The following is a 12212-nucleotide window of genomic DNA, read 5'->3' as shown; positions in this document are numbered from 1 at the left end:
TCTAAAACATTCATTTGAGTTAGCTATCACTAATGGTAGGTAGTCTATAGGAGGCAGAAAATTGGCGATCAGTGAGATAATTTTCATTGCCATGGTAAATCATACACAGGGTAGTGACACAAGATACAGTACTTAGTTAATAGTCTAATGAAACGTATAAGTCTTTGATGTCCAATACTGTAGTGACTAGCCCGAGGTGGCTGCTGAGCAACTGAAATATGGTAAGTGTAAATGAGGAACTGAATTTTAAATTTTCTTTAATTTTAATTATTTTAAATTTAAAAACTGATATGTATTAAGTTAATAAAAAAAACTTTATGAATGTTTGGAACAACTCAGGTGTGTCATTTACTTTTTTTGTCCTGGGAAAATAGCTTTATTTTCTTCAGGAGTGTGGGCAGATGTGTAGTCTCAGAATATCTGGAATTGTTTGTTGGTGTCAGTGGCCTTTGTGACTTTATGAACATGTCTTGCTCAAGAGCTGGCACTTGCCTACTGTGACAACGTTGTCAATCTGGCCATCCCTGATGCATGGGGACAGGTGCACGGACATGTTCTTGTGTTTCTCAAAGTGGTGGTACTTGAGGATGTACTCTCAGTGGAGGACGGTGGTCCTTTGCATCGTCATCTTGGTCACCACAACAGACACAACCCACCCCAGATGAAGACATTACCAATAAAAAGACATTTCTCGTCAATAGAGGTACCTTCAGTGGTCTCTTTGGGTGTCTTGAAGTCCAGGACAATCTTTTTGTAGTATCATGGGAGCTTCTCCTTGCCAGTTTCTCCAAGCAGGACCTTCTTTTTATTTTGAGTGATAGTTGGCTACTTTCGGTAGGCATGGTCAGTCTGAATGTCCGCCATCTTCCTGGCTTCCTGAAAAAAGCTGTCAATTTACATTTTGACTGTATGTTCCATAAAGCCCAATATAGAGCAATTATTTCCTATGAAAACTTAGTGTCTGAATTGAGATGTATTATATATGTAAAATATTCACTGGATTTTGGAAACAATACAAAAAAGAATGTAGAATATCTCACTAGTAATTCTTTTACATTAATTATACATTGAAATGATAATATTTTACATATAATATTTTACATATATCAAATATATTATTTTATTTAATTTCATCTGTTTTTTTTAAAGTTTTGTAATGCTGTTGCTGGTAAATTTAATATTACCCATGTGGTTTGCATTATATTACTATTAGATAGTTTTGGAATAGGCAATACATGGAATATATTGAAATACAATATTTCAAGATGAAAAAAATTCAGTAAAGCCATGGGAAATATCTGAACATAGCTAGAGCTTTCACGTACTCAAAGGAGAAGAAAAATTCTAGATAGAGGGAATGATACTTGCAAAGGGCTCAGGTTGGAGTGTGTGTGAGATACTCTGATAGCCAAGTTCATCCATTGACTTGATGCAAAGCAGTGGGGAATTAGTTATGGAGATAAGTCCTCATAAGGCCTGTTGTGCAGGGTGTTGAATGCCAGGCTGAGGAACTTTGATCTTATTCTATAGACAATTAAGAGTAGCTGGAGGTTTTTGAGAAATGTGGATATTTTATGGAGGGCGATTTTGTTTTATTTGAATGGAGAAATATTGGAAAGATCAGTTAGAATAATGCTATGATAATATTCATGGTGTAAGGAGGACCTGATTTTAATTGGTGGTAGTGTTAGAAATAAAATCAATGATAATGAAGATAGAAATAGCTAATATTAGTTACTTATTTTGTGTCAAGAATTGTGTTAAATATTTTTACATAAGTTATCTTATGTGACTCTCATAATGCTTTTCTGAGGTAGGTACTATTGTACCACATTTTATAGATGAGGAAACTAAAACATACCCAAGTTAAGCATTTTTTAAAAGGATTCTATCTATCATCTATCTATCTATCATCTATCTATCTATCTATCTATCTATCTATCTATCTATCATCTATCTATCTATCTAATTTGACAGAGAGTGCGCATAAGCAGGGGGAGTAGCAAGCAGAGGCAGAGGGAGAAGCAAGCTCCCCATTGAGCAGGGAGCCCAATGTGGGGCTTGATACCAGGACCCTGAGGTCATGACCTGAGCCAAAGGTGGACACTTGACCGACTGAGCCACCCAGGCACCCCCCAAGTTAAGCATCTTGATAAGAAGAGCATCTTGATGAGTTTGGACTGGGGAGAAACAATCACAGAAGTTTTGGAAATCCTTTTGGCTATGCCACCAGTGAATGTCCTTTTTCCTTTTTGGAATGCCAGGCAGGAGATGGAGATTGTCATTTTACACAATTGATTAGAGAAACCTTCTCTAATAAGGTGAGAGTTGAGTAGGTATCTGAAGGAAAGGAGAAAACAAGGCTTATGGCACTCTGGAAAGAGAGTGTTCCATGGAAAGAGAACATCAGGTATGTGAGCATGAAGTAGGAGAATGCTTGGTGTGCTCCAGGAGTAGCAGAGAGCTTCAGTCCAGTATTGACTGGGCAAAATAAAAAGGAGAGCCAAATGGGAAAAAAGTTCAGAAATGGAGGTATGCCAGACCATGTAGCATCTTGTGTTTTATATAACTTTGTGTTTTACTTTTAGTGAGATGGTAAGATTGTGGAAGATTTAAAAAAAATACTTTATTTATTTATTTGAGAGAGAGAGAAAGAGAGCATGTGAGAGAGCACATTAGCAGAAAGAAGAGGCAGAGGGAGAGGGAGAAGCGGACTCCCTGTTGAGCAGGGAGTCTGACGTTGGGCTCCATCCCAGAACTCTGAGATCCTGACCTGAGCTGAAGGCAGAGGCTTAACTGACTGAGCCACCCAGTTACCTCAGTATTGGGGGAATTTTAAAAAAGAATTGACTTAACCTGACTCATATTTTAGAAAGAGCACTCTGGCTAGTTGTTGAGATTTTATGTTATAGGACAGAGATGAAAGCCAGTTGAGAGGATATAGCAATAATCCACATGAGAGATGAGGCTGGCTATACCAGCATGACAGAGCTAGAGGCAATAAAAAGTGTTTGCATTCTGAATATTAAAACCAACAAGATATTCTAATATATTGAATATGGGATGTGAGAGAAAGAAAGGAGTTTAGGAAGACTTCAAGGTTTTTGGCTTGAACAGCTGGAAAAATGAATTTGCAATTTACTGAAACAGGGAAGAATATGATCAGAATAGATTTTGGGGGAGATGAAAATCAGGAATTCTGTTTGGAGCATTTATAGATTCCTATTAGCAACCTATGGCAAGATGTCCAGTAGGCAGTAGACTGTTTATAAAGTCTGTAGTTCAGGGCACATATTTATGCTGGAAATATAGTTGTGGTGGCATTAGAATACAGTTGGTATATAAAGAAAGAAACTGATGAGCTCACTAGGGCATGAGCACAGACAGAAAAAAGGTCTAAGTTTTGAGCCCTGTCATGCTCTAATATCAAGCATTTGCACGTGGGGGAGATGAGCAGAAATTGGCAAAGAGACAGAAGGCATTGCCAGTGAGGTAGGAGGAAAACCCAAAAATGATGTCCTGGAAGCCAAGTGAAAAGTATTTCAAGAAGGAGAGTGTGATCAAGAATTTCAGATACTGCTGTTAGGTCAGATCAGATGACTTGGGAAATCAGATGACTTTGGGAAATACCCATTTTCTTTAGCAACCTAGAGGTCATTAGTCACTAGCAACCTAGAGGTCATTAGTCTAGGTTATTTCTTTGGAGTGTTGAGGAAGCAAGACTGACTATAAAGCTCAGAAGGAAATTTTGGGAAGATTTTGATTTTGTTTTGTTTTTAAGAGGGAATGTAGGGTGCCTGTATTTAAATGGTAACGACCCACTGTGGTGCTGGAGAGGGGAGCATTGCTAGAGCAGTGCCCTGAGCACTTGGAAGAGAGACACTGTGCACAAGTGGAGCTGGCCTTTGGCAGAAACAACTGTAGTAATGGGAATGGTATTAGATTCAGTAAATTGATAGTATCAAATTGTTGGTAACCAATTTACGAAATTGTACCTCAGATTGTTTCTTTAAAAATGCATCATTCAACATATTGAAAGACTCTCATTCTTACTTGGAGTAAGAGAAATGGAAAATGAAATTGTAGTGAGATACCAATTTTCAATCATCACACTGGCAAAGATAACACTTTGATAGCACACTGCGTTGGAAGAGTGTGTGCAGTGTTCTCCACACTGCACTTCTACGCAGTGAATGGGAATGTAATTGGGGCAGCTTGTATGGAGGGACATTGGCAGATTTTTTATCAAATTTACAAATGTGCAATATCCTGTCCTTTTTCCAGAAACTCCACTTGCTAGCTTATTCTATAGATATAATTACCTATGTGGGAGGAGACATTTATTCAAGAATATTTACGTAGCGCTGTTTGCCAGTAGGAAGAGATGATGAATTAAGTACTTAGCAGTAGTGGACTGATGTGAATTGATGTGATATGAATTGTAATGCACCCATATGATAAAATTGGATACAGCCATAAAACAGTAATAAAGAAGCCCTTTATCTGTTGTTACCTGTTGAGATCTTCTCTGAAATCTCTGAGAAGTACTGTTAAGTAATAAAGGGAGTTATACAACAGTGTGTACAGTTTGCTACCACTTGTTAAAAAATAATATACAAGGACACCTGGGTGCCTCGGTGGTTGAGCATCTGCCTTTGGCTCAGGTCGTGATCCTGGGGTTCTGGGATCAGTCCTGCAGCGGGTTTCCTGCAGGGAGCCTGCTTCTCCCTCTGCCTATGTCTCTGCCTTTCTCTCTGTGTCTCTCATGAATAAATAAATAAAAATCTTTAATAAAAATAATATACAGATACGATTCATATATGCATATGTCTAAATATCTCTGGAAAGATGTGTAAAATATTTAAAATAATATTACCTGGAAGGTACTGTACTAGTTCATTGTTCATATGATAATCTCTTTTCATGATGAGGTTTATTTTTGTAAAAACAAAAAAAAGAAAAGTATTAGAATCAAAAAGGTAGTAAGCATGTTTGACTTTAGCACTTTTGATCAACCAGTAGCTAAAAATTCTAATTACAGACAGCTTACCAATTTAAATCTAAAATATCAAGAAATGAAAATATGTATGATAATTAATGAATCAAAACAATCTATTCCCAATTGTTTTAAGCAATACTAAGGTTATTGTCATTTAAAAGTTTCAAATCAAATGTAATAAATTATAATTTTTATAATGTGTAGTATCTACTTTAAAATATTTTAACAAATTGTAAATTAATTTATTATCTCTAAAATTATATTCAATAGTATATTCAAATATATTATTTTAAATATAAGTTATAAGATATTAAATGCATTGGTGGATTTAGCATATTAAATGATTTTAATATTCTAAAATTTTCCCTAGATTTTGATTTTTTATAGGTATATATATTTTTTTCATTATTATTCTAGCAATGCATCAGAAAGAGGCTACATAGATGCTTGAAAAAAGTACAGTGTAATTTTTCTAATTTACTTCTCTTTTTTTGGTTCAATTATATTTCTTCCAGATTCTAGGCAATTGAGATTTTGTTTTGTATATTTGATCTACACCAACACAAGGAAATTATGACCATTCAGTTTTTCCTTCAATTACTTAAATTTGCTCCAATCTTTTGACTCTTTGTGTCTAGGAAACAGAGGCCTTGCTATATAATGAATATGTCATAACAAACGCATGTTGAAATCAGACCTGAGAATAATCCTGTTAGATTCCTTAGAGTTATATCATATTAACCTATGCTAAATATTTACACATTTTGGAATGTAGGATTTTGTTTTTCAGTGTTATTGACTGTACTTTCTAAAGTACCACTTGTCAAATAAACTCATTTCTAATAGTCAACAAATGGTGTTAGTTTCAAGATTTCTAACATATAGTCTTGAAACACTAGAGTGTTATCTTTTGTCAGAACAAAGTACTAGTTGACAATTCAAAGACATACCTTTTTCTGAATGGTGTATTGTTAAGAGGAAATACTTGTGAACAAAAGGTGGAAATAACTGAACTGGGAATCAGGTAACACAGGTTGAGAACAAGGAGAGCGAATAGAATATATGGGCAAAGTCTAAGGGCTTAAATGACAGCTCAAAGACAAGATGGGATTTCATCCACTTTCAAAACATGACTTTTGTGCTCTACTTGAAAGCACCGGCTGCTTTTCTTCAATTCATATGATAGTAAATATTCAATGCTCAAGCATGTATATGAGCTTCCATTTACTCAAGGGTGGTAGAAGAATTCGTTATTTTATTGAATTTCATTCAACAACTAGATCGTTTTACAAGATGCACATTCTCAGGTGTATTTTATACATTAGTTCTTTGCATGTATATGCTATAAATATGATTTTATTTTTCCTTTTGAAAATACTAGGATTTGAAATAGATAGGAAATATTATAATCAGATATAATTAAAAAACCATCTACCTCTAAAAGCTAAAGTCAAGAAATACAAGCACCTGTTAATATGTTAATGCATATAGGTAATTCTAGCTGTGTAATTTTGAAAATACTCATAGAGTTATTTTATGCTCCTATTTTATAGTGGTGCTCTTCCAGCAAACTCACCTGTAATCATCTAAGTGATGTTATTAGGGCTATTTAGAGACCAGAAACACCCTTGCAATATTACTAGCAGAAAAAAAAATACTGGATATTTCAAAGATACATCTACATATTATGTAGTATTCTGAGTGGTGTTTTTGTAAGTGAAAGATAAATATCACATTACCAAGAAGCAAAATAACTGGAGGAATAAGGTGAAAAAGATGTGATATAGGGCAAAAGACTGCAAATTTGAACGAAATCTGAAAGGTACAAACTAGAGTAATTATGACTTAAATTCTTTTGTAGGGGTGACATATCAAACTAACACATGATATGGATAAGTAAAATGAGGTAACATGGGTTTTTGGGGAAAGGTAACATAGGATTTTAGAGCTTGTTGTGGTATTAATAATGAGACTCTGATCTATTTGTGCTACGGTGTATTTTTTATATGGTTCCTTAGTTGAAGCCAGAAACATTTTGATTATTTGAAAGAAGAGTAGTCATTTGGCAAGTTTTAGTTTTGGTATTTTGGTGAATAATTAGGCTATGAGAAAACCTTGCTTAAATATAGTTTACCACAAAATTTTAATAAAGAAAATAAAATACAAAATTAATATAATCAGAGGTGTTATCCTTAAAACATGTATGCAGAGTCCTTTGGGCTTTTCTTTAAGTTGTACTAAAAAGAAAACAACCTCAACAAAATAGTTCTTCTGTGACACACTAGAAAATTTTAGCCTTTGCTTTATCTGAGAAAATTTCCATTTCTGTTTCTTAACATTCTCCTTGAAGAGAACCAGAGTGGAACTGAATCTGAACAAGAAACCCATCTGCAACCAAGAGTTTTACCACAAAAAAAGCTCCTACTGCACTGAATTTTGCAAGACATGAATTTAGGTACACGTGCATTTGCGAATTTCAGAGCAGAACGGAGGAACTTTGAGATCCTAGAGTCATTCACTGTGAGAGGTACTGTGGTAGATATTTACATATCTCATTTTTTTTTAGAAGTAAATGAGGTCCAGAGAGATTAAATAATGTCCTTATGGTCAGGTGGCTAACTAATGGCAGAGCTGGATTATTACTTGGGCCTTCTAACTGCTGAGATTGTTGTTCCTTCAGAGCATCACTCACATCTACCTGTGCCCTAGTGCTCATGGGCCATCACTCTGCCCCTGTCTTCACCATCTCTCATGTGGGCTGTGGCTGCAAAGCTATTTCTAGTATGTGTGTTTCAGAATTTGGGGGCCTGCCCTGCTGTGCCCTAGGTAAACTCAGTGAGCTGGCAGTGAGGTAGGAGGATGAAGATAGATAGTCCTCCTGGTATCTGTTTCCATCCATCCATCTGTAACAGAGTCCTTCTTCCTGTTCCTACACTCATACTTCCAGTGGTGCAAATTACATGTTTTCTGCCTTTTTCATGTGAAAACTGCTTCCAGTGTTCGTTTTTTCGTTTTAACTTTAGTTTATGTCATAAAATGCTCCAGATGTCTTTGGAGTGGGGAACAACAGAATGATCATAGTTAAAATATATCTTAGGGCCCATATCTTTCAAGTTTTCCTCATTTGTGATACCTGTATTTGCTGACACCTCATCCCCAAACTATCCCACACACAACTGTCAGGTTAGTCTTCTTAAAGAGTAGATTTCCCCAATGTCTTTCTTATCCTTAAAAAAACGAATTTACTTTTTATACTTAAAGAAATAATTCCTTGGTGGGATGTTTAAGATTTTCCATGATCTTTCTTCTAAGTTTTCAGGGTCATTTCTATCCATTTATATCAATCAGCACTCTACTCCAGCACTCGTGGTATTATTGCTCATCAAATGACCAATGTTTTTCCTGCCTCTTTTATTAGGTCAATTGGTGCTCAATGTTGAGAATGCCATGATAGGTGAATGTTACTTACTAATGAGGGCAATTAAGAAACCTGTCCAATCAATATTACCAACACTATCACCATTATTTACCATGACAGAGTCATAAATTTAACTCATATTATCACTTGCATGTGCAGAGAAATATAATTTATTAATTTTATCAATAGTTAATCTGGTCTTCCTATTCAACTTTACCCTCGCGGTAGTGAGGGTCTCTGTTCCTGAGATCCCCTGCCCTAAATAGCTATACTAAATGTTCTATTGTGTTTAAACCATAAAGCAGCTGTAATATAAATACTTCACTTGGCTAATGTTCAATCTCTCTAGGATCAAGTGCTTAGTCTCTTAGATATCTTAATCTTCTACTGTTCCTCCCAGCTCCTAAGATGGTGTCTGTTGTATGTGGTGGTGGTGGATGGTAGTGGGGGTGATTGGTTCAAGTAGAAAATTGGGGGTTTTAGGCAAGGTGTCTCTTGCTTCTCTGCATCAATGTCCCTTGCTCATATGGTTGGTGCTTATTCCACTCTCATTTATAGCTGAAGTTAGCAACTGGTGTACTTCTTGGTAGTCTTAGGCAGATTCAGTCACATCCATCTTATGGTGGTACCACAGACCTCTTTGGGCCCTTCCTGGGTATTGTCCTTTGTAGCCCTTAATTCAGAGCCTTCTAATCCCCCCATTCTCTGCAAATTCCTCACTCAGATTCAGAAGTCTGGGGTCTTACCCCTTTTGTGCTACATGGAAATATAGCAGAGGAAAGCCACGCTTCAGGACTACCTCTGCCTGACTAGAATGCATCATTTTCTTCACTTTTCCGGGCTTCCCTCTTGCTGTGGTGCTCCCTGTACAGAGTCCCAAATTGGGAGTGTGGACAAGAGAGCTAGCTATCTGAGCTTCTCTCAGTGTGAAGTCCCTTATGTAATGCTCTTTCTTTTTTAATACCATATATTTGTGCCCAAAGATACCAGCCCACCTCACATCTTCAAACATATACTTTTGTTGCCAGCTGTAGAGAGCATGCCTCACGACCTACCTACTCTGCTTTGTGGGTAGGCTCTATGTACCTGGTCCTACTCTGCTTTGTGGGTAGGCTCTATGTACCTGGTTCCCAAATTTGGTCCTGATGATGGACCAGTAGGAACTGTGATGGTCCTTTTTTAAAAAAAAAAAAAAATTATTCATGAGACACACACACGCACATGCACACACACACACACACACAGAGGCAGAGGCAGAGACACAGGCAGAGGGAGAATCAGAGAGAGAAGCAGGCTCCATGCAGGGAGCCTGATGTGGGACTCAATCCTAGGACCCCAGGATCATGCCCTGGGCTGAAGGCAGGCGCTAAGACACTGAGCCACCCAGGGATCCTGTGATGGTCCTTTTATATGTGGTTATCTCTCATTTCAATATGTTTAAAAGACAATTACTAAATTCTTCTTCTTCAAATTTGACTTTTCTCCTTTGTGCCCTATTTCTGTTAATGGTATTATAGTCCATCTTGTGAGGAGCCGTTGGCTCCTTATCATCCTCTAAATTCATGTAGTGAATTTAGAACGTGGCTTCTAACTTCACCTCACTCTTTCTTTAAAATTCCATCTTTTCAGTTCTCTTTATACTGCCTTGTCTTATTTCTTACCTCAATTCTCTTTCTCCTGCATATCTATCCTAGTTTAACTAATTTTGCCATCTTCGGAATTCCCATCTTTAAACTGTCATCCATATTGCCACACTGTCACACTATTAGAATTATGAAGCACAAATCTCATAATTTCCGTCCTCAAAAATATTGGTTCCCCCATGGCCTACGGATAAATCCATTTATTCAACAAATATTTATTCAAGATGTTTTGTGTTGTAGCTACCTTTTCAGTAGCTGCCACATCTGTTACCATTCTCTTCATCCTCCATCACTGCTGCCCTGGTTGAAGCTATAACCACCTCTTGCCCAGATTACAACCCTAGCCTTCTGCCTGGCCTCTTTGCTTTCTTCTTGCTCATCTCAAACCCATTCCCCAGACAGCAGCTACAATAATCCTTCATTTATTTGTCTTTCCTGTGTTATATTTCCTCAAGAAGTTGTCAAGAGTTGGTTATCAATTCTAGTTAGTTAATTTCCAAGTGTTGATGACTATAATATTTGCAATTTAAACACCTTAACTTAAACTGATGAGTAATTTCAAGAACCAGCCTCTGCCATATGAATGAACTGGGTATGAAAGAGGGGAAGCTTTGGACAACTTTTAGGTTATATGTTTAATGTGTTATTCTATACGCACTTAGTCTGATTTCAGATCACACCTTTCCAGGTACATTGCCTTTGAGATATCCCCCACACGCACACACTATAATATACCTCACCACTCTGTCACTGTTCCTCAGTGAACACTGGAAAGTTTTTCATGCCACTTTTGCTTTGTGTTATGCACTAAGCCTGGAATGCCCTTCTAATTACTATTGTCAAAATCAAATTAATCTTTTAGGGTTTGAAAGAAATATTTATTCTTTTCTCAAGACTCTTCTTTTCCTTTCACCGGAAATTAATTACTTCTTCTTTTTTGAGCTCATAGTACTTTAAAAAGAAAACCCAGAGTTTTGGGACACATCTGTTAGATTATGCAATGGTTAGATTGAAAGTCTGTATATTGCTGCCGATTGTAAGTTTAATAATTGAGGGAAGGTATGATATCTTTTCTGTGTTCTCCAGAAACCATAGTTTTCATTGATGAGTGCATTGCTTTTGTAGCACTCAATAAACATTTGTTGTTTCTTCCCTCTATGACGTGTAAGAAGAACCGGGCATTTCTTCTGGTCCAAACGTCCACTTCCTTAAATTGGTCCTTCTGGTCCTAACGTGCTTCCTTATATTGAGATCACTAATTTTCTGAGTCATAATGATAAATAGCCATATAAGCCACTAAATATATGCTTGTCTTTCTTACTTGCTTCCCCTCCTTGGCCTATTGCTCATTTGTCTTTAATTTTAGGAAAGATTCTTTAATAATGATTCAGAAGCTCAATCTCTGGAAAGTAAATCACGAAAGGCCAAAACTGAAAGTTTATGGCCATATGATTATCAATTGTAGTTTAATTGATTTTGAAAAGTGATTACAGCCATTTTAATTTTCATAATACATTAGGTGAAAAAAGTTGTACAATATAATCCACTTAATGATACATTTTTAGGAATGAAGGTTATTGGTTTATGATGACTATGGTTCATCTGCCTTGGCTCTTCAAGACTTCTAGCAGAATCCAGAGCAGATCTAACATGCAATTGGAATAGGAACTCAATAAATTGGTGTATTTTTAAGAGAGTTCAAAGACAACATTTGCCTCTATAGTTCCTGAAATTACTCATTAGTTTAGGTTAAGGTATTTAAGATGCAATTATAGTCATTAAGACTTGGGAATTAGCTAACTGGAATTGATAATTAATTCTTGACAACCTCTTCAAGATATTTAGAAAGATGTATTTTGAAGCAAAATGAGGGTCTTGTTTCAGAGAAGTGTTTCCACCATTCTTAGTATGAGACTGATGGTGGATTGAGGAAGATAGTGCTGAAATAGAAACCTAAATAAAAAGGAGAAGAGGGGCACCTGGGTGGATCAGTAGTTGAGTGTCCACCTTTGGCTCAGGTCATGATCCTGGGGTCATGGGATTGAGTCCCTCATCAGGTTTCAGGGAGTCTGCTTCTCCCTCTGCCTATGTCTCTGCCTCTCTGTCTCTCTCTCTCTTATGAATAAATAAATAAAATCTTTTTTATTTTTTT

General features: G+C 36.6%; 1 pseudogene; it reads right to left on the bottom strand.

The window, feature by feature from the left end:
• Positions 1-411: 411 nt before the first annotated feature.
• On the bottom strand, positions 412-864 carry LOC112652023 (40S ribosomal protein S11-like; annotated as a pseudogene).
• Between the last annotated feature and the right edge of the window lie 11348 nt (positions 865-12212).

Source organism: Canis lupus, chromosome 4, assembly GCF_003254725.2.
Source record: "Canis lupus dingo isolate Sandy chromosome 4, ASM325472v2, whole genome shotgun sequence".
NCBI lineage: Eukaryota > Metazoa > Chordata > Mammalia > Carnivora > Canidae > Canis > Canis lupus.
Note: the sequence above shows the minus strand (reverse complement) of the source record. Positions and strands in the feature narration are given on the sequence as shown.